The sequence below is a fragment of the Sapajus apella genome, unplaced genomic scaffold (assembly GCF_009761245.1).
Source record: "Sapajus apella isolate SASKATOON/1434 unplaced genomic scaffold, GSC_monkey_1.0 scaffold18, whole genome shotgun sequence".
Lineage (NCBI taxonomy): Eukaryota > Metazoa > Chordata > Mammalia > Primates > Cebidae > Sapajus > Sapajus apella.
Genome location: NW_022436958.1, coordinates 21382215 through 21408525, shown reverse-complemented (window position 1 = coordinate 21408525; position 26311 = coordinate 21382215). Strand labels below are relative to the sequence as shown.

Genomic DNA, 26311 nt, shown 5'->3' with positions numbered 1-26311 from the left:
TTCCTCCCTCCCTCCCTCCCTCCCTCCCTCCCTCCCTCCCTCTTTCCTTCCTTCCTTCCTTCCTTCCTTCCTTCCTTCCTTCCTTCCTTCCTTCCTTCCTTCCTTCCTGTTACCTTATTCTCTCTGCACAGTGGGCAAGAAGTTTCTAGACTAGCTTTAGAAATGCCTATATGCTGGTAGGCAATAATAATTGAACCAAACAGTTAGAAAAGTAATGTTGATTGTCTTTTGTTCAGTTTATTCTTGTTCAATTTTAATTAGGAAATGTGATCTGATGAAAATTTTCTTAGCTTGGTAATGACATGAATACTTGCAGGAAGGTATGAGGGTGTTTGGTCCTTCTTGCTACTGCTTCAAATTTAAACCTAGGGTAGAAATTTAGCCATAGTGATAGAGAAGTTTCTTTTTCTTTGCCAAGTTTATGAGCTTGAAATTATTAATGCTTTTCGGTCTTCCTTTCCTTCCTTTCCTTCCTTTCTTCCACAGGGTCTTACTCTCACCCAGGCTGGAGTGCCGTGCTGTGACCATAGCCCACTGCAGCCTCTACTTCCCAGGCTCAAGCAGTCCTCCCGCCTCACCCTCCTGAATAGCTGAGACTCCAGTTACGTGCCACCATGCTTGGCTGTTTTTAATTTTTTTGTAGAGATTAAGTCTCACTGTATTGCCCAGGCTGGTCACAAACTCCTGGGCTTGAGCAGTCCTCCTGCCTTGGCCACCCAAAGTGCTGAGAGCATAGGAATGAGCCACTGTGCCCAGTCTGTTTTTTCTGTAATTTTAAACTTCATTCACTCCACAGATATTTAAATCGTCTGGCATGGTGCTAGACCAGGCATTGGAGATAGAGCGGCACATTGAATACACAGAGTCCCTACTTTCAAGAGGCTCCTCATTGAAGTTTTGCTAAATATCTGTCTAGTGAAGGTGAATAGTACAGCTTAGGAGAAACAAAATGCCAGACACCTCCATTAGAAAACCAGAAAATCTGGTCCTGGCCTGGTGGGTGGCAGTCTTGCGAACTCTCGTAAAAGTGCCTGAGATCATGAGCTGATGAAAGCCTGTACAGTCTTATGTGTGAGTGTAATCACCAAGGATTACCACATTCCTGCCAGACAACAGTTACAACACGGATGTCTCATGGTAATGAGCAGAGCTGGAGCGCTGCTGCAGTGGGGTGTAGACACACGAAAGCTGAGCCAAACAGACAGAAAGGCGAGCTAATTACCAGAGAAGTCTGATTCTGTTTAGGGAGTCGTGTGTTGGGGGAATGAACGGAAGAAGTGGCCGGTTCCTCCTTCCCTTCCGCTTGTTCTCAGTTCCTCTCCACTCAAGATGCTCACTCAGGATGCTCTCATTCTTTGCTGAGAACCATCTGGAGATGCACATACAGCTGGAATAAAGCTACTTGGGGTTAGCTTAGGACAGCAGACCAGTTTCATGGAAGACATTTTTTTCTATGGATGGAGTAGTGGGGAGGAAGAGGGATGGTTTCAGGATGAAACTGTTCACCTCAGATCACCAGGCATTAGGTAGAGTCTCATGAGTGCGTAACCTAGATCCCTCACATGCGCAGTTCACGATAGGGTTCACTCCTGTGAGAGTCTAATGCTGCCACTGTTCTGATCTAACAGGAGGCGGAGCTCAGGCTTAATGCTCGCTTGCCAGCCGCTCACCTGCTATGCAGCCCAGTTCCTAACAGGCCATGGACCAGTACCCATCCGCAGCCTGGAGTTTGGGGATCCCTGGCCTAGGGGTTGTCATGAAACTCATTTCTCACTCAGGAATTGATCTGACTCCGTGGAACCGCCACAGACGTGTTAACTGGTTGAGGGCTAACAGGACTTGAAAAAAATGAAGGATAATTAGAAAAATAGGGGGAAAATGTGATGGATCCATTGGATGTCTACATTGAGCTACTAGCTACTCTAAAAGGCTTATAGAAAGGCCTCCTTTCTATAAGGAGGTAACATCAGTTGACCAGAAAGGCTGTGTTTCTTTCTTTCCTAAACTGCTTAATCAAAGATTTCAGTGGGCCTTACATAGGGAAAGAAATCAGGATAGAAAAGGGAGGTAGCAGGAATAAAGAAAAGAGTGAGAAACAGGTAGCTGGATGCGATATTCTCTCAATCCTCTAATCCCAGCACTTTGAGAGTAAGGCAGGCAGATCACTTGAGGTCAGGAGTTTCAGACCAGCCTGGCCAACATGGCAAAACCCTGTCTCCACCAAAAATTAGCCAGGCGTGGTGGCATATGCCTGTAATCCCAGATAATCAGGAGGCTGAGGCAGAAGAGTCACTTGAACCTGGCAAGCAGAGGTTGCAGTGAGTGGAGATTGTGCCACTGCACTCCAGCCTGGGTGACAGAGTGAGACTCCTCAAAAAAATAAAAAAGAAAGGAGTGAGTGATATGGGCTACTTATAAGTGAGGAGTGCATGTGTGTCTGTCTTTTGTGGAATCTGATCTTCTCTGAAGTCACACCTCCTATCTGGTGAGGAGTTGACTTAAGGGGGTATTCTATTTTAGTCTGTAGCCTTCCTGCTTGGTGTCTGGGTTTTTTCTAAGTCATCACCAGTGGAAGAATAAGTATTGGTCTGTTTGTCTTTCATGTTCTCTCTTTCCAGACGTCCTGCAGAGCCCTTTATAATATTTATTTCAAAGTTGCTTATTATTATTATTTTTTGACAGGGTCTTGCTCTGTTGCCCAGGCTGGAGTACAGTGGCGTGAGCATGGCTCACTGTAGTCTCAGCCTCCAGTGCTGAAGCAATCCTCCCATCTCAGCCTCCTGAGTAGCTGGGACTACAGGTGTACGCCATCATGCCTGGCTAATTTTAAAATTATTTGTAGAGATGGGATTTTGCCATGTTGCCCAGGCTTGTCTCTAACTCCTGGGCTCAAGCAGTCCTCTGCCTTGGCCTTCCAACGTGCTGGGATTACAGGCATGAGCCACCGTGCCTGGCCCAAAATGGTTATTTTGATGAATCAGAATGGTCAAATCTCAGCAGCTGCATAGGATTCAACCTAGTAATTCAACTGCAGTCATTATCACCGTCTCTTCTTGTAGCTGCTGCTTAAATATTGAGTTTACAAACTTAGCTACAATTTATTAATATTCACTGAGTGCCATGTACTTCATACGTTGCAACTCTGCAAGGAAGTCATGATGCCTGTTTTGCCAGAGAAGATTACATGGGCTGGGGCAGGGGTCCAACTCAGAACCCTTTGGTTCAAGCATGGAACCTTCTTTATGCTACTGTAGCCCACTCACTGCCTTTGTTGCCTCAAGTTTTCTCCTTGATTCCCTTCCTTTATATTTCTGGCAGAAGTAAATGAGTCATTGGCTGGACAGATGAAAGGGATTTTGATGGACCACCAAACCGCTTCACTTGAGGGTTTACAGGTTATAGAGTGTAGGCAGATTATCTTTACAAGTGTTGTCTGGTACTTAATTACCCTCTGTAATTAAGTTATCCACAGCAGGCCCCTTTTGTCTTAGCCAACTTATATTTCTTTAAGTTCTGGAGGAGAAAGGTGCTCTAATGTTTGGGCCAAAACATTAGGAAGACCCATCTTCACTGTATTTCCACTTTGGCCTGGTCTTCTTTCTAGGCTGTGAGGCAGACCTGAATGTTTTTCTTAAAACCTCTTGGAGCTTTTGTTTTTTCTTATGCTCTGCCCTCCCTCCCCAGCTTTTTTTTCTTCATTCTCTAGAAGTCTAACATGTTTGATTCCTACTCTCTCTAGACATACACCTGGAGAGAATAATGTTTCCTTCACAGAATTCCTCCTCAGGATTCCTTGGGAAATATATGTGTTTTTCCAGATCTCTAGAAAAATCACTTATGAGGTAAATGGGAAAAGTGTTATAATTCTCCTGTGAGAATTGTATGAGTCAATGCAAAGACAGTAGAAAGAATCCAGTGAGGTCAAGTTAAAAGCAAGAACAGGAAAAGCTGACTTGGAGAGTTGAAGGGTAAGATCCACCTTTTTCAGACCTGGCACAGGATAGGAGCATGTGGGAGAGAATGGGTCATGATTTCTTCTCGCGGTTGCCATGTTAAAAATGTGTCTTTGTGGCCCAGTCTGCTACTACCATTAATGTGTCATCCTTGCAAGTAAAATAAGCTTATATGCATAGCATACTGTATATATATATATCCTATGCTTGGTATTACAAGAAATAAGTTTTAGAAGTAAACTGAGTCTCTAAATTGGCAACTTCAACATATGATTCTGTGTAGTATTGTTAATTTGCTTGTAGATCCAAATGTAGGTTATTGTAGTGGTCAACAAAGTCTCTTTCTAAAGGGCCAGATAGTAAATATTTTAGGTTTTGCAAGCAATACGGACTCTGTTATAACTATCAGTTCTACCATTTCAATGTGAAAGCAGCCATAGACTATACATAAAATGAACAAGTAAGCTGTTCCAATAAAACTTTTATTTACAAAACCAGACTGTGTGCTGGATTTTGCTTGCTACTGGCATAACATCCAATAATGTTCACTGGCATTTTCCAGGATCTTAGTATTTGCTATAGGCTACAATGTATTGTAACTACTACTAAGTGTGGTATTTCCTATTTAACAATGTTTTTAGATATCCATAATAATGAGTAAACAATGGAAGTATTTTAAGAACAATATATTCTGGAGAAATTCCTGGAAATTCCCATTTCTCATGGTCATTCACATTTTTTTAAATGTATAACTTGGGAATAGAATAACCTCAATTTTGTTGTTAGGATTTTGTCAGACAATGCAAGTAATGTGGTTAGCACAGTTTTAGAACTAAAAGCTCACTAAATGGTACCTGCTATAATTAGTAACTCTCAAAGATGAAGAGTATTTATCCCATTTCATGGAAAAGGAAACTGATGAAACTCAAGAGTTTAAATGAGTTGTGGAGGTCACATTTAATAGGCTGGAAAACTGAGTTGGACTGCTTAAGTCCATGTTCTTGCCACCATATCCTGCTTTCTGAAGTAGTTCTGGTTAATGGCAATTCCACAGCAAGATACACCATAGTTTATTTGGTTTATGGGCTGGGTGAACAGACAGGGAGAGTATGGAATGGTTCTTGAAAGGGCAAGGACTTGCAACGTTTAGAAGCCACAATTTCTAGAAGCAAAGGATATGGTTATAACTAAAGAGCTGAGAAAACTTGCCTTGACATTTTTTTTTTTTCTTCCTGTGTGGACTGCCAAGAGCTTGTTTGATTTTAAGTGCTTTTTATGCTTGCCTGTTACTCAGGTCTCATCATATTGCAACAACTTTTAAGAAACTATGTCTGTTCTTTTAAACTGGATTACAGAAAACTGTACTGTAATGTTAAATGCTTAAAATTACAGTCAGAAAATTTGATTGCATTTTTCTTCCCCTTCATAGTCATCCTCCAGCCCCCTGCACGGGAATGTGCCTTTGACCCTTATGAGTCAGACTTTTACACAGTTTGATTAGCTGCCAAGAATTGAAACGCCATCGCCAGATAAGTTGGCTAAATTTTTGGGAAAAAACTCAGCTCAATGAATGGTTTTTGAAAAGCTGCTAGAGTTTATTATATAGATATTTATTTTATAACACTGATTTTTTTTTTTTTTTTGATGAAGAGTCTCCCTCTGTTGCGCCGGCTACAGTGCATTGGTGCTGATCTTGGCTCACTGCAACCTCTACCTTCCAGGTTCAAGTGATTTTCGTGCCCCAGACTCCTGAGAAGTTGGGGTTACATGTGCCTGCCACCACGGCCAGCGAATTTTTTATTTTTAGTAGAGACGGGGTTTCACCATGTCAGCCAGGCTGGTCTTGAACTCCTGACCTTAGCTGATCTGCCCACCTCAGCCTCCCAAAGTGTTGGGATTACAGGCGTGAGCCACTGCACCTGAACAATAGCACTGAATTTAATTAGTGCGTATATCTTTTTAGGGAGATTGTTTTTATATTTGCAGTCTCTCTTGGGGTTTTGAAGACAACAGTTTTTTGCTGCCTTTTAGGTCTGCCGAACTTGCCTATTGATATGAAGGGTATTTGTGGGGAGACAGGTGCCAAGTAGAACATTTGAAGCATTAAGTATCTAGCTAAACATGTTATTTCCCATTTTACCAACCTGGTCTTTCTTGTAATACACCACAGTTTTGATTTCAGTCCATGGTTTAGTTGAGAGCCCAGTGAATTTTAAAACAAATGTTAAATTATATTTAACTTGGAGATTTAATTTTTAATCCAGTTAACTCTTGTGCACCAAGGGTATGCTAAGTATCGTGAAAGAGAGCTAAAAACTGTAGAATAGTATGTGATTTTTACCTAGTTTTAAATTGGTTTTGACAAACCCTGCGCATGGCCGAGAATTAAGTGCCAGGTTGAGTCATATAGAATATAAATACCAGAGGAAATCGAAAGATCTGGGAAATATAAGAATCTTTAGAGAAGATGGACAGAGGCAGGAGAACCCAAACACTGTCTTAAAGGATGAGAAGGAATTTTGTGCAGTGTAAGATGACAGGGCTGGGATATTGGATGGCAAGTTAGAAGCACCTTCATAATGGGAAAAGAAAAGTCTCTGATTTTCAAAAAGAGAATCAGAAATATATTATACCAGTATTTACATTTTGGCTTATCTGAACCTCTTCCTTCCCACCAATACAGTAACTCTCACTTATAAAGACATGGTTGACCATAGGCAGCACAGCTGAACACTGGCCTCCTCTTAAAATGCAGTTAGTTTTTGACAGAGGGGAGAGCAGCTTTAGTGTGAATCTGCCAAATTTCCCTGGCCCCAGCATCTTGGAAAATACCAGTATTTCAACAGTTTGTTCTGAAACTCAAAGGTTTGTGGGTGCCGCTCAGCTGATGAGTTTGTTTTTAAGGATGCCCACTTTAGAAATGCATTTTTGCTCTTTAACTTTGCTAAGTGATTGCTGAAAAAGACAAATTTCTGGTTAACCTGTCTATGGAGGATAGTTGTACGTGTCTTATTCTTACTGTACCTATTATATGTTTAGATTTTCTTTTCTAATAGATTGTAAACCTCAATTTAAGCTGAAGTGAGGAATGGTTTGATAGTATCTGTAAAACTTTTCCCTTGAATTCCAAGGTGGATGGAAAGATTTTTCCTCATAATTATTGCAGAACGCAACAATTTGGAGTTTATTTTCTGCTTAGATTTATTTACGTGAAGGTTTTCTTGACAAAATGTCCTTTGAGGTTAAAAAAAGGTGCTGTTTTCTGAAGGTAGTAAGTTCTTCAGTATTTTGTGTTACTTAACGATTTGAATGGGAAAGTTAGGTTCTAATAAAAATTTCCTCTTCCTTTCGCAAATGTTGATGTTTTTCGAGTCTTCCTAAAGGAAAGGGAGCCTGGGTGGGTTTTTGTTTTATGTTAGTTATCTAGAGCTCCCCTCCTCTTCCCTTCCGCTTTGTGCTCTTTCCCCACCATTGTTTTATGAGCCTTTGAACCAGATCTGTCTATGCCAGAGATTGTTGCTTGAAAATAGACCAAAATCAGATCAAGTGGATGTGCAAGCAATTGGTTACTCTGGTATACTGGATGCCTCTAAGAGGGGCCAGGGATCTTGGAAAGGGAGGAAAACTTTTCATTCTATAGTTTGTACTGCTCAGACTTTTTTTAAAAAAAACTAAATGCACCTAATAGTACATGCAGAGTCAAATTTTTATTTGACTTTGTGTGTGGCAAGGGAAAGAGAAGAAAGGTCGGAACTTGATTTTGAAAAGGGCTGACTGCAAATCTTACTGGTTTTTGTGTTATTTAGAAAAAATATTTAAAGACCGTTATAGATCCCTGACCTCTGCACTCTTCTTATCAGTGTTTTCAAACTTTTCTGTACTTGCTGCACTTGTAGATAGGCTTTGTTTTGTGGTCCTAATTGAAAGGCGTGCCAAATGTGCACTTCCTTCAGCCACCACATTCACAACTGCAGATTTTTCTTCTGCTTAGCTGATTTTCTTTCTTCTTTCCCCCTGCAGCCTGGGGCGTTGTTAAGCGTCGCATTGCCAAAGTGAGAGCTGCTGGAGAACTCATAATCCCAGCAGCGCCTCTTCTACTCCCCGGGTACCCCAGTGACCAGAGTGAGAGAAGCTCTGAAGGAGGGCACGTGGCTTGAAGGACGGTGGGCAGATGTGACCGGGAGCCTGCGTTAAGGTAGCTGAGTCAGCTTTACCCAGGAGCTCTCAGAGCGGCGTTGCCAGAACCAGCAGTGCAGCCACATCAACAAATCACTTCTTTTAATACTCTTTGGCAGAGATCAAATCTACAGGGTAAATTCTTTGCCACAAATGATTATTTGTTTATTTTTTTAAATATGAATTCAGTATAAGAAAGCTAGGACCGGCCTCATAGTTCTTAGTTTCGGCATTGCTTTCATAGTAGGCTTTGTTGGGTGGATCTGCACAGCTATTCTTTAAATTTGGCCAAGTTTTTCATGTAAATACTGCCAATGTTCCCCTACCTGTAAAATGCCTCTGCCATCCTTTTCACCTTACGGGGCCACTACATTAATTTTTTCTTTTAAAATAGACCTTGTTTCTTTTAGAGCAGTTTTAGGTTCACAGCAAAATTGAGCAGAAAGTAGAGAGAGTTCTCATCTATCTTCCCAACACCTCCCCTCCTGTCAATATCCCACACCAGAGTAGTACATTTACCACAATCAATGAACTACATTGACACATCATTATCACCCAAAGGCAATAGTTTACATTAGGCTCAATCTTGGTGTTGTACATTCTGTGGGTTTGGACAAATGAATAATGACATGCATCTGCCATTATAGTATTCTACAGAGTAGTTTCAGCGCCCTAAATATCTCTGTGCTCTACCTATTCATTTCCTGTTTCCACTAGCCCTTGGCAATCACACTGGGCTTTTTACTGTGTCCATACATTTACCTTTTCCAGAACTACATTTTAATAATATATTTCCTGTGAAGTGCTTTAAAAGCGTAAAGAAGCCTTGAGCCAGGCATGGTGGCTCATGCCTGTAATCCCAGTGCTTTGGGAGGCCAATGTCGAAGGATTGCTTGAGCCCAGAAGTTTGAGACCAGCTTGGAAAACATAGTGAGACCCCATCTCTAAAAAAAAAAAAAAAATTAGCCAGGCGTGTTGGCGGGTGCCTGTATCTTCAGCTACTTGAGAGGGTGAGGCACATGGATTACTTGAACCTGGGAAGTTGAGGCTTCAGTGAGCTGTGATTGCACCACTGCAGCCCAGACTGGGCAACAGAACAACACCTTGTCTCAAAAAAAAAAAAAAAAAAAAAGTCTTGCTTTCCAGGATGAAATGCTATTAAGGGTGCAATAAGTTATGGGAGTAATAGGAATACCTACTTGGAATAGGGTCAGTAAGATGTTTCTGTGAAGCAGGCCTGAAGTGCAAAATGTTGATGTTTGTGTCTTTCTGAATTTAGTGTTTAGGTTGCTTGATAGTGGTTTGAACCATGTATATGGAGACAGAAGCAAGGAACTCAGGATTAAATTCTGCCAGGATTGGTCTATGCAGCCTTCTTAGATTTAATACTTTTGAGGAAAGTCTCTGATATAGTTGTTAGGTGCATTCTTTTCAAACAAAAGTCTAATGTATTATTATAAAACAGTCTTCTTCTTCTTATTGTTATTGTTACTATTTTGAGGCAGGGCTGTTGCCTAGGCTGGAGAGCTGTGATGCAATGATAGCACACTGCAGCCTCAAACTCATGGACTCAAGGGATCCTCTTGCCTCAGCCTCCCAAGTACTTAGGACTATAGATGCACATCACCACACCTGGTGGTGGTGGTTATTTTTTTTAGAGACAGGGTCTCACTATGTTGCCCAGGTTGGTGTTGAACTCCTGGCCTCAAGTGGTCCTCCTGCCTTAGCCCCCCTATAGCCTTATATTTTATGTGAAAGTTAATTTTGATTATTTCATGTTAGATAATACAAAACAGTATAAAGCATAGCCATATATAAAGATAAAAGTTATTCCTTTCTCTCTTTCACCTTTGGCTAAAATCTTGGAATACAAACTTTCCTGTTTACAAACCTTTTTATATGCAGATACTTTTATATACAAACAAAATATACATATTAATCATGTTAGAAATTGGTGGAACATGACCACACATCCTATTTCACAGCTTGCTTTTTGGCTTGACTTGGTATATTACAGATATTTTTCCTTTTACGCGGAACTTAATGTCACGGTGAGTAATCCCTGCGTCGTCTCCCTTATATGGCTGTAATGTAATAATCACCAGTCCTCAAGTGAGAGGTTAGTCCATAATTTAAAGGGGGTAGGCGGGAGATCTTTCACATTAGGGACAAAACCAAGGCCATGACTATTGACATTGGACTTGGGTCACTAAGGATGTTTTTATTTTCCAAGGCAGATGATACACTGCTTGGGGCTGTTGCCAAGGCGTCAGTTGTGTCAAATTTTTATTTTTTGGAGGCTGTGTTAATGTATTAGCATAGTTGTTAGTTCTGGCTACCATCCTTTGAGAATTTTGAGATACCTTTTATGCCCGTTTAAGGTGGTGTGAGGTTGAATTCGTTTGAAGAGGAAGTAATGAATAACAGAGATGAAATTAAGAGACAGACTTTATTTTATGTATATATTTATTTGAGGGAGAAGGAGATGATGGCTGTAGTTAATCGCTACCCCTGTGATTCTTAATTATGAGAAAGGGTTAAAATTGTTCAGCTCGGTAGTTTCCTAATGTGGTTAACGGTAAGAGTCACTAGAGAAGTTTTCAGGTATCTGATGTTGGCAATGAATATTTGTATTTTTGTTATTTTTTAAAGCATTTGCTTTTAGAAAGGTAGTATTATCAGTGCATACAAGATTAAAAAGGCATAAAAGAGTGTAGAGGGAAAATTAAGTCTCCCTCCTCTGTCTCCCAAGTACCCAGTGACCCTTCTAGAAACAACTACTGTTACCATTTTCTTGTGTATTCTTCCAGAGAGTTCAGAGTATATATAATATACAGGCATATAACCTATGTTACAATTTTTCTTTTTTTTTTTTTTTTACACACATGGTAGCAGTATCCACAGTTTTGTACCTTTTTTCATTGAAATAATATTTCTTGGAAGTTCTTACATAGTAGCACTGCATTCATTTTTAGTAGATACTTGGTATTCCATTGTGGAGATGCGCTATCATGTATTTAACGATATTGATGGGCATATAGATCATTTCCAGTTTTTATTATCATGAACAGACCTATAGGGAATAACCTTGTATATAGAGTATCATTTCAAACATGTGTTAGTGTATCTATAGGATCCATTTCAAGTAGAATTTCTAGGTCAAAGGTTACACACATTTTAATTTTGGTAGAAATTTATTGCCAAATTGGTCTGTTTGTAGACCTTGACAAATATTAGATTTAACAGCAGTGAGTGAGAACACTGATTTCTCCTGCCCTTGCCTGTCAAATATGACTGCCAAACTGATTATTTTATTTCTTGACCAAAGCAATAGGTAAAAAATGGCAGTTTAATGTGTTTTCACTTGCATTTTTCATAGTTTGATTGAGATTGAGCATTTTTTTTAAGTTTAAAAGCCACTTTTATTTCTAGTTATTTTCTTTCTGTATTTGTGTTCTTTGTCTATTTTGCTACTGGGTTATGATTTTTATTATCAAAAATACCACATCAAAATTATCGGTTCCCCCTTTTTTATCCTTGTGATATGTGCTATTTATATTTTCCTCAGTTGGCCATTTGTATAGAAATAATCATTATTTTGTTGTGCAGGTTATTAAAAATGCGTAGTTAAAATTGCCAATCTATTCACTCAACCATTATTTATTGAATGCCTCTTGTGTATGAGAACTTGTTCTAGAGACCAGGCTGTAAAATAGTTTAAAGAAAAAAAAAAAACAGACCCACTTCTTGCTCCACGGCAGAACTTACATTCTTACTTACATTGGAGGAAATGGTCAATATCATAGTATCATACTTAAAAGACCTTTTTCCATTTTTAGATTTAAAAACTTACCATCTCCTGGTTCATTCTAGTGTCATGTGGGCTTTTTTAAGATTTAAGTCTTTGATCCATCTGAAATTTTAGGTATCAATTCAACTTAATTTTTCTCTAGATGCTCTATTAATTAGGGTTAGGTTGAATTGCTGTAAGCAAAGGACTGAAATATGCTATGGTTCAAAGAACACAAAGTTTCTTGCAGGCCTAGAAACAGTATATTATATAGTATTACACTATAGTAATTGCCTCCTTGCCTTTCTTTATGAGTCCATCAACCAAGTGTTCAGACCTACAGATTGGTCTTGCATTACCTCTGTCTTGTAAGTCTCTTAATACTGGGGCTTCCCCCTCCAGCCCATTCTTTCCCTTATAGTTTCTCTGTTGAAGAACCTGTGTTTTTTTCTTCACTTAACAGTCCCAGTGTAAGCAAAACAGGTCAGCGGAACAGCCCGTATCCACTGATCATTCAGAGGCTGAGTTCCTTCTCTCTCGTGGCTCTAGTAATTGTTGCTGTGATTATCTGCATGGCCATACCTGAGTTGCTGCCATAGCTGGGTCCCCACCATGGGAAGGGCAAAGGAGAAAGTCCAGGGCTAGTGATCAGAAACTACAGACATCACTACAGATGAGAACTATAGTGATGAGAACTTCATTATAGGGGTATGTCTAGCTGCACTGGAGACTGAAAAGTGAAGTCTGTGTGGGCTGCCTTGCACCCAAGAAGAAGAAAAGAAGGAATTTTAGTGGAGAAGGAGCAGTCTCTGCCACATTGGCTAGTCATTCCAATTTTACTGAACAGTCCCAACTTTTCTCCTTTGGTGTCTTTTATACTGTAAATTCCTGTATAGATTTTGGTCTATTTCTGGGATAACCGTTTAGTTTCATTAATCTGTCTGCCTAGTGATGCAGCAGAATTGCATTGTTATAACTTTTGAGGCTTAGTTTTTTTTTTTTTTTTTCTTTTTCATAGGGGTAAGTCTCCCCATTTTAAGTCCTATTTCACAGAATTCTAATACGTGTGTGTGTGTGTGTGTGTGTGTGTGTGTGTGTTTAAAATATGAACTTTAAAAGAACCATACCTAGTTACCACCCTCTCCCCTCCATGAAGAAAACCTATTATTATTGGGATTTTGTTAAATATAAAGACTTCATTAGTGAAGGTTCACATCTTTATGATGTTCATTTTTCTTAGTTGACAATAGCGTTGCACAGTTCCTTTGAAAAACACCGATCTGAACCCTAGACTTTCTATATCCTTTGACCTGTGGCACTTACTGAAGTTTATGGGAGGAATGATCGCTTTATATGATGTGTTAATTTTATTTCAATGCATGATTTCTGATTATGACCAGAAGACATACTTTTTTCACTATTCTGTTAAAAATAAACTTGGAACTTGTAAAAAACAACTTCTTCAGGTTGAAGATAAGAAAGAGTTGATATTTCAGAAGTTTTTTGCATAAACTTATTAGTAATATATAAACCTGGGCTCCTTGTTTGCATATATATGATGCAGTGCTTGCTACTTGCTTAGTGTATGTGTATGTGTGTATATACTTGTAACAACATGTATTCAGCTTTTGTCCTTTCTTTTTTACCTTTTAAAATATAAAACATAAATTTACACAAGCAGTGTACATAGTTTAGTTAATTACAAGGTGAATATTTCTGGTGCTCACCATGCAGGCCAAGAAACAGTATATTATATAGTATATGCACTGTAGTAATTGCCTCCTTGCTTTTCTTTATGGGTCCATCAACCAGGTGTTCAGACCTACAGGTTGGTGTTACATTATCTTTTTATGTCTTGCAAGTCTCTTAAAACTGGGGTTTCCCCCTCCAGCCCATTCTTTCCCTTATAGTTTCTCTGTTGAAGAACCTGGCTATTTGACCTCCACGTTCTTATTTGCTAGGTTTTGGTGATTGCATCCACATGGTTAATTCATTTTTTTTTTAGTGGCATACGTTATGTGAACACCTCAATCTGGGCACCAGGGTTGCTCACTGCTACTGAGTGGGTCTTTATATCTAGGCCCGCTTAGTGGACAGAACCAGGAATTAAATACTTACAAAATACTTCCTGAGTTCATTCTGAGACTTACGATTCAAATTTGGTTTATAGGGTTTTAACTTAACCTTTTCTGTATAACATCTTTATCTCCTTCATTTGACACAGAATTCTAGTCCTCAAAAACAGCAGAGGATGATAGTCAGAATACTCCATAGATACTCATTTGCTTTCTTTTACATCATACACACAGCATTCTCAGTAGTGCCACAATACTAACACTATACTGCTAGTTATGAAATCTGAAAACAATTTCTTTTTTGTATGCTATTTCCATTCTCCTTTTGATTTTGTTTTTTTTGTTGTTGGAGGGTGTTTGTAGTTGTTGAAAATTGGGCAGATTTAAACACTGATTAGCTCTTAGATGATATTTGAAGGAGGAATAATTTTAACTTTGTTGGGTGAGATGTTGGGTTTTAGTTATGTTTAGAAAAAGTCCTTATCTTTCAGAGAATTTGTGGGTGAAATGATATGACATATGTGATTCTCATTAAAATACCTCAGGAAGAAAATGGGATTGGAGGAAATAAGGCTGCTTATTTTTGAAACTGGGGGTAGAATGTTGCTTATTTTTGAAACTAGAAGGTTTTAAAAGAAGACATATTATGCTTCCTGTTTCTATGTAACTTGAACTATCTGTAATATAAAATATAAGTATTAATTTTATAAACAGCAAAAATTAAAGAACTTATGGGAGGAGAGCAATAAGGAAGGAACAGACAGTGAAGGAGGAAATGCCTAAAGAATGGGTGATTTTATTCTCAACCTGGTGGTCCAGCCTGGTGACTATAATGGTTCCTGAGTCTAAGAAAATGATAACATCTTGAGTGAAAAGAAAAGGCTGAGCTGTCGGGCCTAAACCAAGATCTAAGCCATGAGTGTCAGAAGAGGAAGCCTCTACCCAAGGAAACTGAGAAGGATCAAAGCATAAAAAGCAGAGATACCAGAGAATGGGGCCTACAAATCCCAGCTAGGGAAGAAGCCAAGGGAAGAAGGTGGTCACAACACCACATCCTACACAATCAGGGAGTGAGACCTCCTCGTCATTTTTAGCATCACCCAATTTGCTGGGGTGTGGGGGATTCCTAGGCCCCATCATGGGCCACAGCCTCTAGTGGGTGAGGCTTGGGAATCCATAGTTTGAAGAAGCTCCCCTGTGAATCTGAAGGATAAGATAAGGACTCAAATGAGGTAGAACCTTAATAAGGGGTATTTTAGTGGATTGTCCAACACTATGGACCGAAGACTGGCTGGAGGATGTGGAGGATGCCTATGTAGATTGCTCTTCTAGAAAGTGTTCGGTGAAAGGGTGAAGAGGGTGGATACTGGAGACCTCGGGGCTGAGGAGGTGGTGGTAGTCGAAGCTGTTGCTTATGACGATGTAAGAGAGATTGCCTGTAAATGAGAAGGGTGTGGATGGTTTTTGGTGCAGGATAACTGAGTAATTGGGCTATGTATGTCCTTAGGCCCACCATTGCCAGAGAGATTATTTTTTGGAAAGAGAGACTTTTGATGGTTCAGGGAAAGCTTGGAAATATTCATCATGGATTAGATGTTTCTTTCACTTGTTAGCATTTTGAATTACATATTAAAAGGAGGAGAGGCATCAAAGTCTTCTCAGTGTCTTTGCTTGTCAAGTTCTTATTGGGCCGTTCTGGCCCATCCTTGAGAAAGAAGGAAGGAATGGAGCCTGGCACAATGGATACGGGGATCCCCTCCCTGCCACCATCATGATCTTACAGTTTTCTCTTTTGCCTGTTTCCTTGCCTTTTGTTAAATGGCAGTCTTATATATGTAGAACCTCCTAAAGGGGTTGCCTGGTACAGAGTAGTGTTTTTCAGTCCTTACACTTTTGGAGTATTGGAAGGATTCCCATGTTTCCACAATGATTTCATAACCACAGTGTTTGAAGTTTGTGGACAAGGACTGAGGTGAGAATACTGTTCTGTTTTCCACACTGCCTTGGGGTCTTTGTTTTGTTTTATTTTTAGTTTTAATTTTACATGTTTTTTAGAGATAGGGTCTCGCTCTGTTACCTAGTCTGGAGTGCAGTGGCATGATGATAGCTCACTATAACCTTGAACTCCTGGGCTCAAGTAATCCTGTCGCCTCAGCCTCCAGAGCAGCTGGGACTACAGGCCCACACCACCACGGCTGGCCAATTTTCCTTCTTTCTTTTCCTTTTTTTTTTGGTAGAGATGGGGTCTCACTATTTTGCCCATGCTGGTCGTGAACTCCTGGGCTCAAGCGATCCTCCTGCCTCTGCCTCCCAAAGTGCTGGGATTACAAGCATGAATCACTGTGCCTGACTACGTTTTATTTTTAATAACAGATCACATTCACCATTTTCAACTCTTATTGGCTTTCTACCTTTGTGTTCTTGGGCACATCACCTATTTTTAAGACTTCATTCTTTCTCCCTACTTCATAGAGTGCATTTATTTTTACTTTTAACATTGTTTTCTTATTTAGGTCAGTGAGTGTTTCTGGTCAGGTGGGTGGTTTTTTGGTTACATCCGTTCTCAGGTCTCTCTCCATCTGGTATCCATCCAGAACCTCTCCCTGCCTCCCCTCCCTGTCGCCTCCTTGTTTCTGTTGTGGTTACTTGGATGCTAACCCATTCAACTTGTGCACTGACCCTGGTACATGGCTCGTTTTCTTTCTCATGATCATATTTATACTTTTGATGGATATATTTAAATGAACAGCTGTGTGTTTGTTGAGTCATACCACAATTATCTGATTCTGCTTTAGCTGCTTGACTGGCAAAAGCATATTTCAAGCTAAATTGTGAGAGAATTCCATTAATCACATTCTATTCGGGGGAGGGGGGAGGAGAAAGACCACTAAGAGAATTCTTTTCCAAGGTTAATGTTAATTAGTGATTCCATTATTTAGAGTAGGTTGATCTGGTTGCTATTTAATGTGTCACTTAAGAAACTTTACAAAGTTTAAATAACTATAAAAATAGCTATAAAAGGTTTAATGATATCAGCCGTGTAGGCAAAATTCCCTGGAATAATTGATGTGCAGATAAAGTTAGTTGCTGCTGCTGGTCTATTTAAATAGATAAGGGGGTCTTTCAAAGAGTTCCTTTATGTAAAGACCAGGGTTCTTGCTGTAATTAATTGGCTAAGTATTTTGTTTTAAGCCTCCTGGAAAGGTAACATCCAATTCAGAAATGTTACAACTTTCCTTTTTTTTTTTTTTTTTTTTTCTTTAAATGTATTAATTACTAACTGTAACCTCTGGTCGAGTCTTTGGCTTCCATCAACTGGATCTGTTTTTCTCCTGACACTTCCTTGGGGTTCTTTCTAAAGGTTATTAATAGGCATGGAAGCATGGCTTTCCAAATAGTGTCAATAACTGTTAGAAGCCTTTAAGGGAGATAATATGTCAATTTCTGACTTGTAGGAGATGTATTTTCAAGATACAGACGCTGTCTCAGAGGTCACTAAGGATGGCTCTGGGCCTGTCAGCTGGTGTCTGCAACTAGAGATCCAAGTAGTCCTTTCCAACTGGGATATTGTCCACCAGGGAGTTGTCTGGTACACCCAAGGTCTGCCAGCCGTCTTTTTGTTTGGCTGCTTCTCTTGGATGACACCCTTGAAAACTGGAATCCAAGTTACAAATGATATATTTTAATTTTCTCAAATATCTGCTTGCTACTATGTTAAATCAAGGACATACAAACCTACCCCAGTCCCCCCATTTCCTTGCTAGGCGGTATAAAGCTCAAACTTCACCTTCCTCTCTCCACACCAAAGTGTAGCCTAGGCTAAGATGCTAAAATGAATGTGCTTTAATTTATATTACGCACCTGGTTGGTGCCAAGGTTGAAGATATAGTCATGAGCCAGGCAGAGTTCTTACTCTCATGTTGCTTATATGTTGGTATGTGGAGGAGGGAGAAACACAGTAAAAATAAATTACACTAATAAGTAAATGACAAATTTCACCTAGTTGTTAAGTTATATGAAGAAGATATGATGGGGTAATAGAGTTCATGGGGGTGGGGTGAGAACGTCTGAGACAGGAATGTGTGTGGAGTGTAGGAGTGAGACGGAAGGCTTTGGTTGGGCCAGTGTATAAAGGGTGGTGTTTCTCACTATCACAGAAAATTGCTGCAGTGCCTGTCATTAACAACAGAGACAGAGACAGAGACAGAGAGAGGAATGTATCTCTCTGGCCTTGGCATTCCTTTCATCTTATACTCACCCCCCCCAATTATTATAGATTAATCACGTTAGCTGTGTCAGTGCTTCTAACACCATTTGTCTAGTCATGGGAGGAATAGAAAGGTCTACACTGTTAGGTTAGAGGGGAAACTTCAGGTCAGACACAGCTAGAAATGAGACAGAGGGCTGAGACAGTGTCTACCTGAGGACTTTGGGAAGAAGTGGGATTTTAAATGAACTTCAGAGTTACATCTAGAAGAGCTTTATGGGAAGGAATAATGGGGCTTTTCCTGCCAATAGGTTAAAAAAAATTGTTCCAGTCACAGTTTGCAAAGGAGGGACAGGGAGTGAGCTGTGAGCTACATTGGGGAATGTAACAAAATAGCTGGGTGATGTTGGAGTCCTATCAGTTGAAACAAAGCAGGCAGACCATGGCTATTTGAAACAAAGGAATGAAGTGGAAAATGAGGGACAGTCTCCGTGTAGTCAAGCCTGGTGAAATGAAGCCTAGTTTTGAGGTACAAGTAAGGCGTGCAGCAGGTGATCAAAACACTGGATTCTCAGAAGTTTAGCCTAAGTATTCTGTGTATATCTGGCAGGGGTGTAGCAAAGTCAGTTTCATTCTGTGTACAGTTAAAATAAATTTACTGGGAAGCCTTTGATTCTTACGTAGTAGCCTAAGCTAAACCTTTTACTTTCTTTCAATTAAGTCTATCTTTTTTCATTTTACGGATCTTATTGTTTGCTTCCCTTCCTTCCCAAACCGTATCTAGGGTCCATCTGTTACAGCTGGAATGTTTATAGTGTAACTCAGTCAAAACCCATTCTTTCCTGAAATAATCCATAATTATTTCCTCTAACTACAGGATAAACCGATCCAGGGCCTGGTTTTCAGTTCTATAGGACTTGTCCAAGAAGCTATTTGTATTCATCTATCATGAAAGATCAAATTACATGCTAATATTCTGAAAGTAACACCCCGCCAGAAACCCTCCAGCAGCAATGAAGTCTATATAAAACTAAGCCTTGGCAATTTACACATTGCCAGTTCAGACAGAGTGTGGTGGTAAAAATATTTAACAGGTCATTTTTGAACCGTAGAAAAGACCCTGACTTAACTTATATGGTATGATAGCTCCAGTTTAACCTTTCTATGCAGCTATTACTGATAGCTCATGTCTCATTTCACTCTTCCCAAAGGCACAGGTAGTTTGGCACCAGCTGCCTTTGGGTTAGCTCATTGCCTTTAGAGTATAGAAGAGATAGACTGTTCTTGTATTATCTAATCAGCTACAGTGGCTGATATTGGCCCCGCTTGGTGGCGGTTGATGTAAGTCTATTTTCCTTCAAAGTTTCATGTCTAGAATTTGACTTGTCGGGCCTAACTCTGCCCCCACATGTGCCTTTCTGTTTTTATTTTGGGGGGTGAGTTTATGAGAGAACCAAAGAGTAGGGATGGAAGATGGGAACTAGAAACCAATGATGCATTGTCAAAGAGGCTTGTTTGTTTCCTATGATACCAGTATCTTTTCTAGGGGCAGAGAGAGGGAGGAGATAATTGGAGGTCACAAAGAAATATGAAATTGTCTAAGGTTAGAGGAATGGAAAGAAGGCATGATTGAATGGTGTACTAAATAATCATCAGTAAATGTTGTTTAAGATGAAAATCAAGATTGTCGAAGTTCAGAAGAATTAAGGCTTGATAATATGTTAAGGATGGCAGAGTGTGGTGGCTCACACCTGTAATCCCAGCACTTTGGGAGGCCGAGGCAGGTGGATTAATTGAACCCAGGGGTTCGAGACCAGCCTGGGAAAATGGTGAAACCCCACCTCTACCAGAAAATATGGAAAGAATTAGTCAGACATGGTGGCATGTGCCTGTAGTCCCTGCTGTTTGAAGGGCTGAGGCAGTAGGATCATTTGAGCCCAGGAGTTTGAGGCTGCGGTAAGCTGAGGTCGTGCCATTGCACTCCAGCCTGGGCCACGGAACGAGACCCTGTCTCAAAAAATACCAAACAAACAAACAAAAACTGTTATGGATGACAGAACAAGATTGCTAAACTGTGGCTGACTGGTTAAGTGAAAGTTGTATAGAGTGGTGGTTGATTAAGGCCTTTTTGACCTGACACAGGTAAGTTTCTTCTACCTTCCTAGATGACTAAGAGAAAGCAGGATTCCACAAATTATTTTTCTGCCTTTGCCTCTGCCTTTTATATTAAAGAGAATTATTTTTCCCTTATGGAAGGCATCATACAGAATACATAAATATATATAAAGAAAAAAACTGTCCTGGAATTGTAGTGATAGCCCTTACCAATGGTGAGCAAGTATAGGTTAGAAAATGTCTTCACGGGGCTGATGTAAAAGTCATTCAAAATAGGGGTGGGTGATTGTATGGCCTGTCTTCCAAGATTCTTCTCTTTCTTTTCTTTTCCTTCCTTCCTTCCTTCCTTCCTTCCTTCCTTCCTTCCTTCCTTCCTTCCTTCCTTCCTTCCCTCTTTCTTTCTTCTTTCTTTCTTTCTTCATTTCCTTTTTTCTTCTTTCCTTCTTTCTTTTCTTTCTTCTTTCTTTCCTTTCTTTTTTTTTTTTTCTTTTTTCTTTTTTTGAGACAGAGTTTTGCTTTTGTCGCCCAGGCTGGAGTGCAGCGGCGCAATCTCGACTCACTGCAACCTCCACCTCATGGGTTCAAGCAATTCAGCAATTCTGCCTCAGCCTTCTGAGTAGCTGGAATTACAGGCATGCCTCACTATGCCCCGCTAATTGTTTGTATTTGTAGTAGAAATGGGGTTTCACCATGTTAGCCAGGCTGGTCTTGAACTCCTGACCTCAGGTGATCTGCCCACCTCGGCCTCCCAAAGTGCTGGGATTACAGGCGTGAGCCACTGCGCCCAGCCCCAAAGTTTCTTACTAATTCAAAGATTGTTAGAAATTGAATTGAGAAGAGTATCAAGAATGTTCTTATTGAATGAATAGGTACTCAGTAAAGTATGTATTGAAGAATGAGGTTAGGCCACCAGGCAAGATAAATGAACATTTTGTCAAATTTTTCCAGTGGGAAAGAATTTTAGGGTTCATCTTCTAACCTTCCCCTCATCCTCAATATTATAGATAATGAAATATATGCTACTCATAAGTCTAGTTTTCAGAAACATCCTTTATTGCTGTATTATAGATTAGAATTAGATTGCCTAATATGGGTTCTGAAAGTTATATATAGAAGTATATTATATTCTCAGTTATTCTGTGACCAATATCAGAATAATTTTTGGGGTAGTACATTGTGGGGTATCTGTAGCTTTATCCAGCTGTAAAATTGTGATGAACAAAAAAAGTGCCAAACTTGGTCTCAAGCCCACACACATTAGAAATTGAGCTAAACGCTAGCTCCTTAACTACAATGCAGTCTGATCTATAAGTGGAATTTGAAAAGTACCATGGGATTTGGAAAGTCGTTCTGTACTGCCCTGGTGATGTGTCTGCTTTTAGTAGAATATCATGGGAATGTTCTGTCTTCTGAGAAGGTAGGCCTGAGACATTGTAAGAGACAGTATTGATTTAAAGAGCGTACCTTAGTTAAGGCAGGAGGTCTCTAACCATTTTCTGAATAGCGATTTTTCTTGTGTCTGAAATATTAAGATCAGTTACCAGGGATAGAAGATCTTATCCAAGAACAGAAGGGAGATGCATGTACACAAGAGGCAGAGATTCATATTCTGAACCCTTCAGATAATATTTTGCAGTCCCCAGTAGCCTGTGATTTTTCAGTTAGAGATTTTGGCATTGCAGCTTTGCACAAGGATTTAGTTGAACCCAAACAAGATAAGCAGTTGTGAGTACCTTCATACAAGTTTATATCCCATTTCAAAAATATTTAGATGCTTACATAAAATATTATTCCAACATTAAAAGAAAATAATGCTTTCTTCCTTGACTATTACACTTGCTGACTTCTGTGACATTAGAGAGGTTAGTGAGATTTCTAAAACTGTAGAACGGTGTCATTTTTATCAGGTATCCGGTTAGTGCTTAGTCTAAAATATCTGGTACCATCTGGTTATCTGATACAGTACATAGACTGAGCATTTATGGACTAAGGCAGTTACTCAGAGTGTTGTCCAAGAAGTCTTAAGGCACCTGAGACTTTCTCAGGGGTTTCACAAGGTCCTTCTTCTTCCAATGATATGTGTGATACTGGATTTCCTATGTATACTGCAGCCAGTACAACATATTGTAACAAAATGAATATAGATCATATGTGAGAATCCAGCTGTCTTTTATTAAGTCAAACAGAGATTTTTTAAAAAGTGGGAAAACAATGCCACTTTTCTCACTACATGTTTTTAAAAAATAGGTCATACTTCTTCTAAAATAAAAAAAATAAGGTAGTATGTTTATTGTTACTTTATTATGAATAGAATATTTTAAAAATTCTGTTTAAATTTTTAACACTGTAAATATCAAGGGATGTAGCCTGCATACATACAATTCTCAGTAATGTTCAAGAGTTTAAAGCAATTCTGAGGCCAAAAAGTTTAAAAAATACTGGAGTAAGGCAATCCCAGAACTATTGAATTATTGCCACTCCCATTTTCTACTACTAGTCTCTCTTTCTTGCCAGCTTACATATGAAAACTTCTTAGCCAAAAATATTTGACAGCAGGAAAGTTGAAATTTTACTTTTAAAAAAATGATATTTTCTTTTTAGTATGTTTTAAAATTAAAAATAGATCCTTGGGACTTCAGGGTGAGATTTTAGCATATTGATGTTTCTTATAATTGAAATATGGTCAGGAGATAGCAGAACATTCCCTTTTCTGCATGCTTTTTTTCTTTCCTTTTGGGGGTGCTGTTTTTAATAGCTGAGTTGGCTGGTCAGGAGAAGCGCTGCAGACCCTGAACAAAATGGCAACCAGTAAGTAATGTTGACTTTTTTCCCAAAGATTTTTGGCAGATTTTGAGCTGTCTTTAAACAGTAGAGACCGAATTAGTCCCTACTGTTTGAGGGTCTGAATTTATAATTCTTTTTCTGTCTTCTATTTGTGAGCCTAAATTATTGTTTTAATTTTGTTCACACAGTGATAATCGGTTAATAGGTATTTGGGACGTGGGCTTTTGCTGGCTTTGTGACATGGAAAATATGCCAGGGGTGATTGTTTCTTAGTTTTTTTTTTTTTTTAAATAGTAAAAGAAGTCTTGATTTTGAAGGTTATTAACTGTTGGCTTTTACTATTACTTGAGCTAAATTCTACAGATTAAAGTTATAGAGATGATAAATCTCTTAATCTTGCCATTTCTTTGCAGGTCTCCGTGTATGTGGTGGGGAGGGAGTGCTACTAATTCTTTAGAATTTAATCTTAAATTGAGCTGATTAATTCAGGAAAAATTCTAATTAAACTGTTATTAAATGTGTACCTACTTGGCTCTGGCAACGATGAACAAGATGGACTATAGATTTTGCTCCTATGGAGTGTAGAGTCTAGTGAGAGAGACAGGTGTTCAAAAGCACACACAGGTATGAATGCACAATGATTAATTAGGATGATTTCTATGAGTGAAACTTAGAGTGGTCTATGAGAATGAGCAGAGAGTATTTAAGGGTTTAGGCAGACTTCTAGAAGGCGGTGCCTGTAGAGAAGCCACTGAGACTTATAGGATGAGTAGGAATTCAGTAGGTTGGGCCCTGAAAGAAGGGAGCATCACGTGCAAATGTCCAGAGATAGGCAGAAAGCGGCCTGGTGGGGGTGACAAGAATGGAAAACGGGGACTGAGGAACTAAGGAATGATGGTGTGAGCCAAGGGGGCAGTGAAGATAGGTGAGTAGAAGGCCTAGAGTGCCTCACCTCTGTTCTGACCCTTGCCTTCCTCTTTAGCCTTGTTGGGTGTGCTCCAACTTTTTTATAACTCCTCCAGACCCTTTGTGTCCTGGCCAGTCCTGTGTTTTTTCAGTCCTGAGGTTTGCCTTAAGTCCTCAGGACATGCCATGCTTGCTCTGGCCACAGGCACCTCCACAGAAGTGCCTTTTCCCGTAAGTATTACCCTGTCTGTATCCTGTGTTCACCCTCTCCCACCACACTCCCCACCACACCCCCCACCACACCCCCACCACACTCACCCTTTTCCTTGAACCTCTACTCATCTTTCTGGTTCCTGGTTCCTTTTCAGATGTTGCCTCCCCAGGGAACCTCTCCACCCCCCAGAAGATCTCAAGTTGTTTTGTTAGCAGCGTGATTTTAACTATGTTTCTTCCCAACTGTTAATTCAGTTTTTAATGATGCAATCTTTTGGATGATTGTTTGATTACCACCATAGACATATTTTGTAAGTGCCACGATAGCAAGGACCGCATTTGATTTTGTCGTTTTAGGTTTCTAATATGTAGCACATAGTAGTTTTTGAATACATGAAGGACTGGGAATTCAGAAAGACTAAGAAATAATTTAGTTCAGCAGTGTTCAATCGTTTGTGATGACATATCCCATAAAAAGTTTTTTGATGTAACCTTAACATGTAAATTGGCTACACATTTTATATAAAATAAATAAGTGTATATTATAAAGCGCACGTAAAAAAGAAATTAATTAAGGATAAAATACTTAAGGTGTTGCTGATGACAGTGGAATCCTATTATCATCAATGAAAGTCTCAGGCCACTCTGGATAATGTTTTTTTTTTTTTTTGACAGAGTCTCACTCTGTTGCCCAGGCTGCAGGCTGGAGTGCAGTGGCTCGATCTTGGCTCCCTGCAAGCTCCACCTCCCAGGTTCAAGCGATTCTCCTGCCTCAGCCTCCTGAGTAGCTGGGACGACAGGCGCGTGCCACCATGCTTGGCCAATTTTTGTGTTTTTAGTAGAGATGGGGTTTCACCATGTTGATCAGGCTGATCTGGAACTCCTGATCTCGTGATCCACCCGCCTCAGCCTCCCACGGTGCGGGGATTACAGGCGTGAGCCACCACACCCGGCCAATAATGTTTATTATATATGACAGTGGTTGCAAATCCGTTTTTCAAATATTTTCAGATTTTGAATTTGAGGGACTGTTTCATGTCAGATTAAACTGAGTATTACTACTTTTCTCTAGTAAAGTGGTTAAGGAAGCACCAATAGAAATGAGCGATTTTAAGTTCACTGTTTTCTTACTCTTCTCTGGTGCTTGCATTAATAATGTATGGTATCTCTAGTTTCTTTAATGGTTTTAGAGCACTTGTCATTTGGGAAGGCTCATTGCATTGTAAGTACCCAATATAACCTGTAATTCCACTTAAACGGACCTTCAGAACTACAAGTATACTGCTGTACTCTATAAACAAATCATGTCCACTCTTTATTATGTAGTTCCTAGTTTTTCTGAAAGATACCTCCTATACTAGACTGTCATATAAAACTGAGATAGAGACCAGATTAAGTCTCAAGTTATTTTCTACTTTATTAGATTAAAACATTCTTATGAAAAACCAGCTTAATATTTTCATTCCATAACTCAATGCATAACTCTTGCTTGGTCCTTGGATGCCCATACCTGTTTTGGAGATGAGTGAACCAGTGCTGGAGACTGCCCTAGACAGATGATTATGATTCCATGCCGGAGGCTGAAATTACTGCAGAAGGAGAGGTGTTTCACAAAGGTCTTACCTTTGAGCTGGTATCATGTATGACAGGAGGCGGCAGTGGGGTAGGAGAGGGGTGGAGGAGGGGGCTCAGGACAATTCAAGCAGAGGGGAGCAAAAAGCATATTCATGTCCAAAGGTACAGAGACGTGTTGGAGGAGTCACATTCTGGTTGTGAGGGGCCAAGATGAAGGATTTGTATGTCCCCAAGAGGACCCACTATAGGAAAGATCTATGTGAACATGGAAATAACAAAAACAACAGTAGTAGGGTCTTGCTCAAGTTTCATATGCTTTTAAAAACAGAAAAGGAAGGTACATAAAAATCCCCTTTATCTCTTCCCTTACCTTGCTTTTAGGAAAGGAATTGACTGAAATATAATTATGGAACCGAAGAGAAATAAATTTAAATGAAGGGTGGTAAGATATGATGGAGGTATGGTTTGTAAACAGACCACCAGCCAAAAAAAAAGATTAAAAAAATTTTTTTTAACT

General features: G+C 39.6%; 1 protein-coding gene across 4 annotated transcripts in view; it reads left to right on the top strand.

Annotated features, from left to right (window-relative positions):
* ACVR1 (activin A receptor type 1) overlaps nucleotides 1-26311 on the top strand; it is a 144564-nt gene that overhangs the window by 50945 nt on the left and 67308 nt on the right. For 3 of the 4 annotated variants that reach the window (XM_032286447.1, XM_032286449.1, XM_032286448.1), the window contains exon 2: nucleotides 7974-8148. The gene's annotated coding sequence lies outside the window, so the exon portion shown is untranslated. Of the gene's footprint in view, nucleotides 1-7973; nucleotides 8265-26311 lie in introns of all 4 variants that reach the window. The other variant, XM_032286450.1, reaches the window with a different exon arrangement.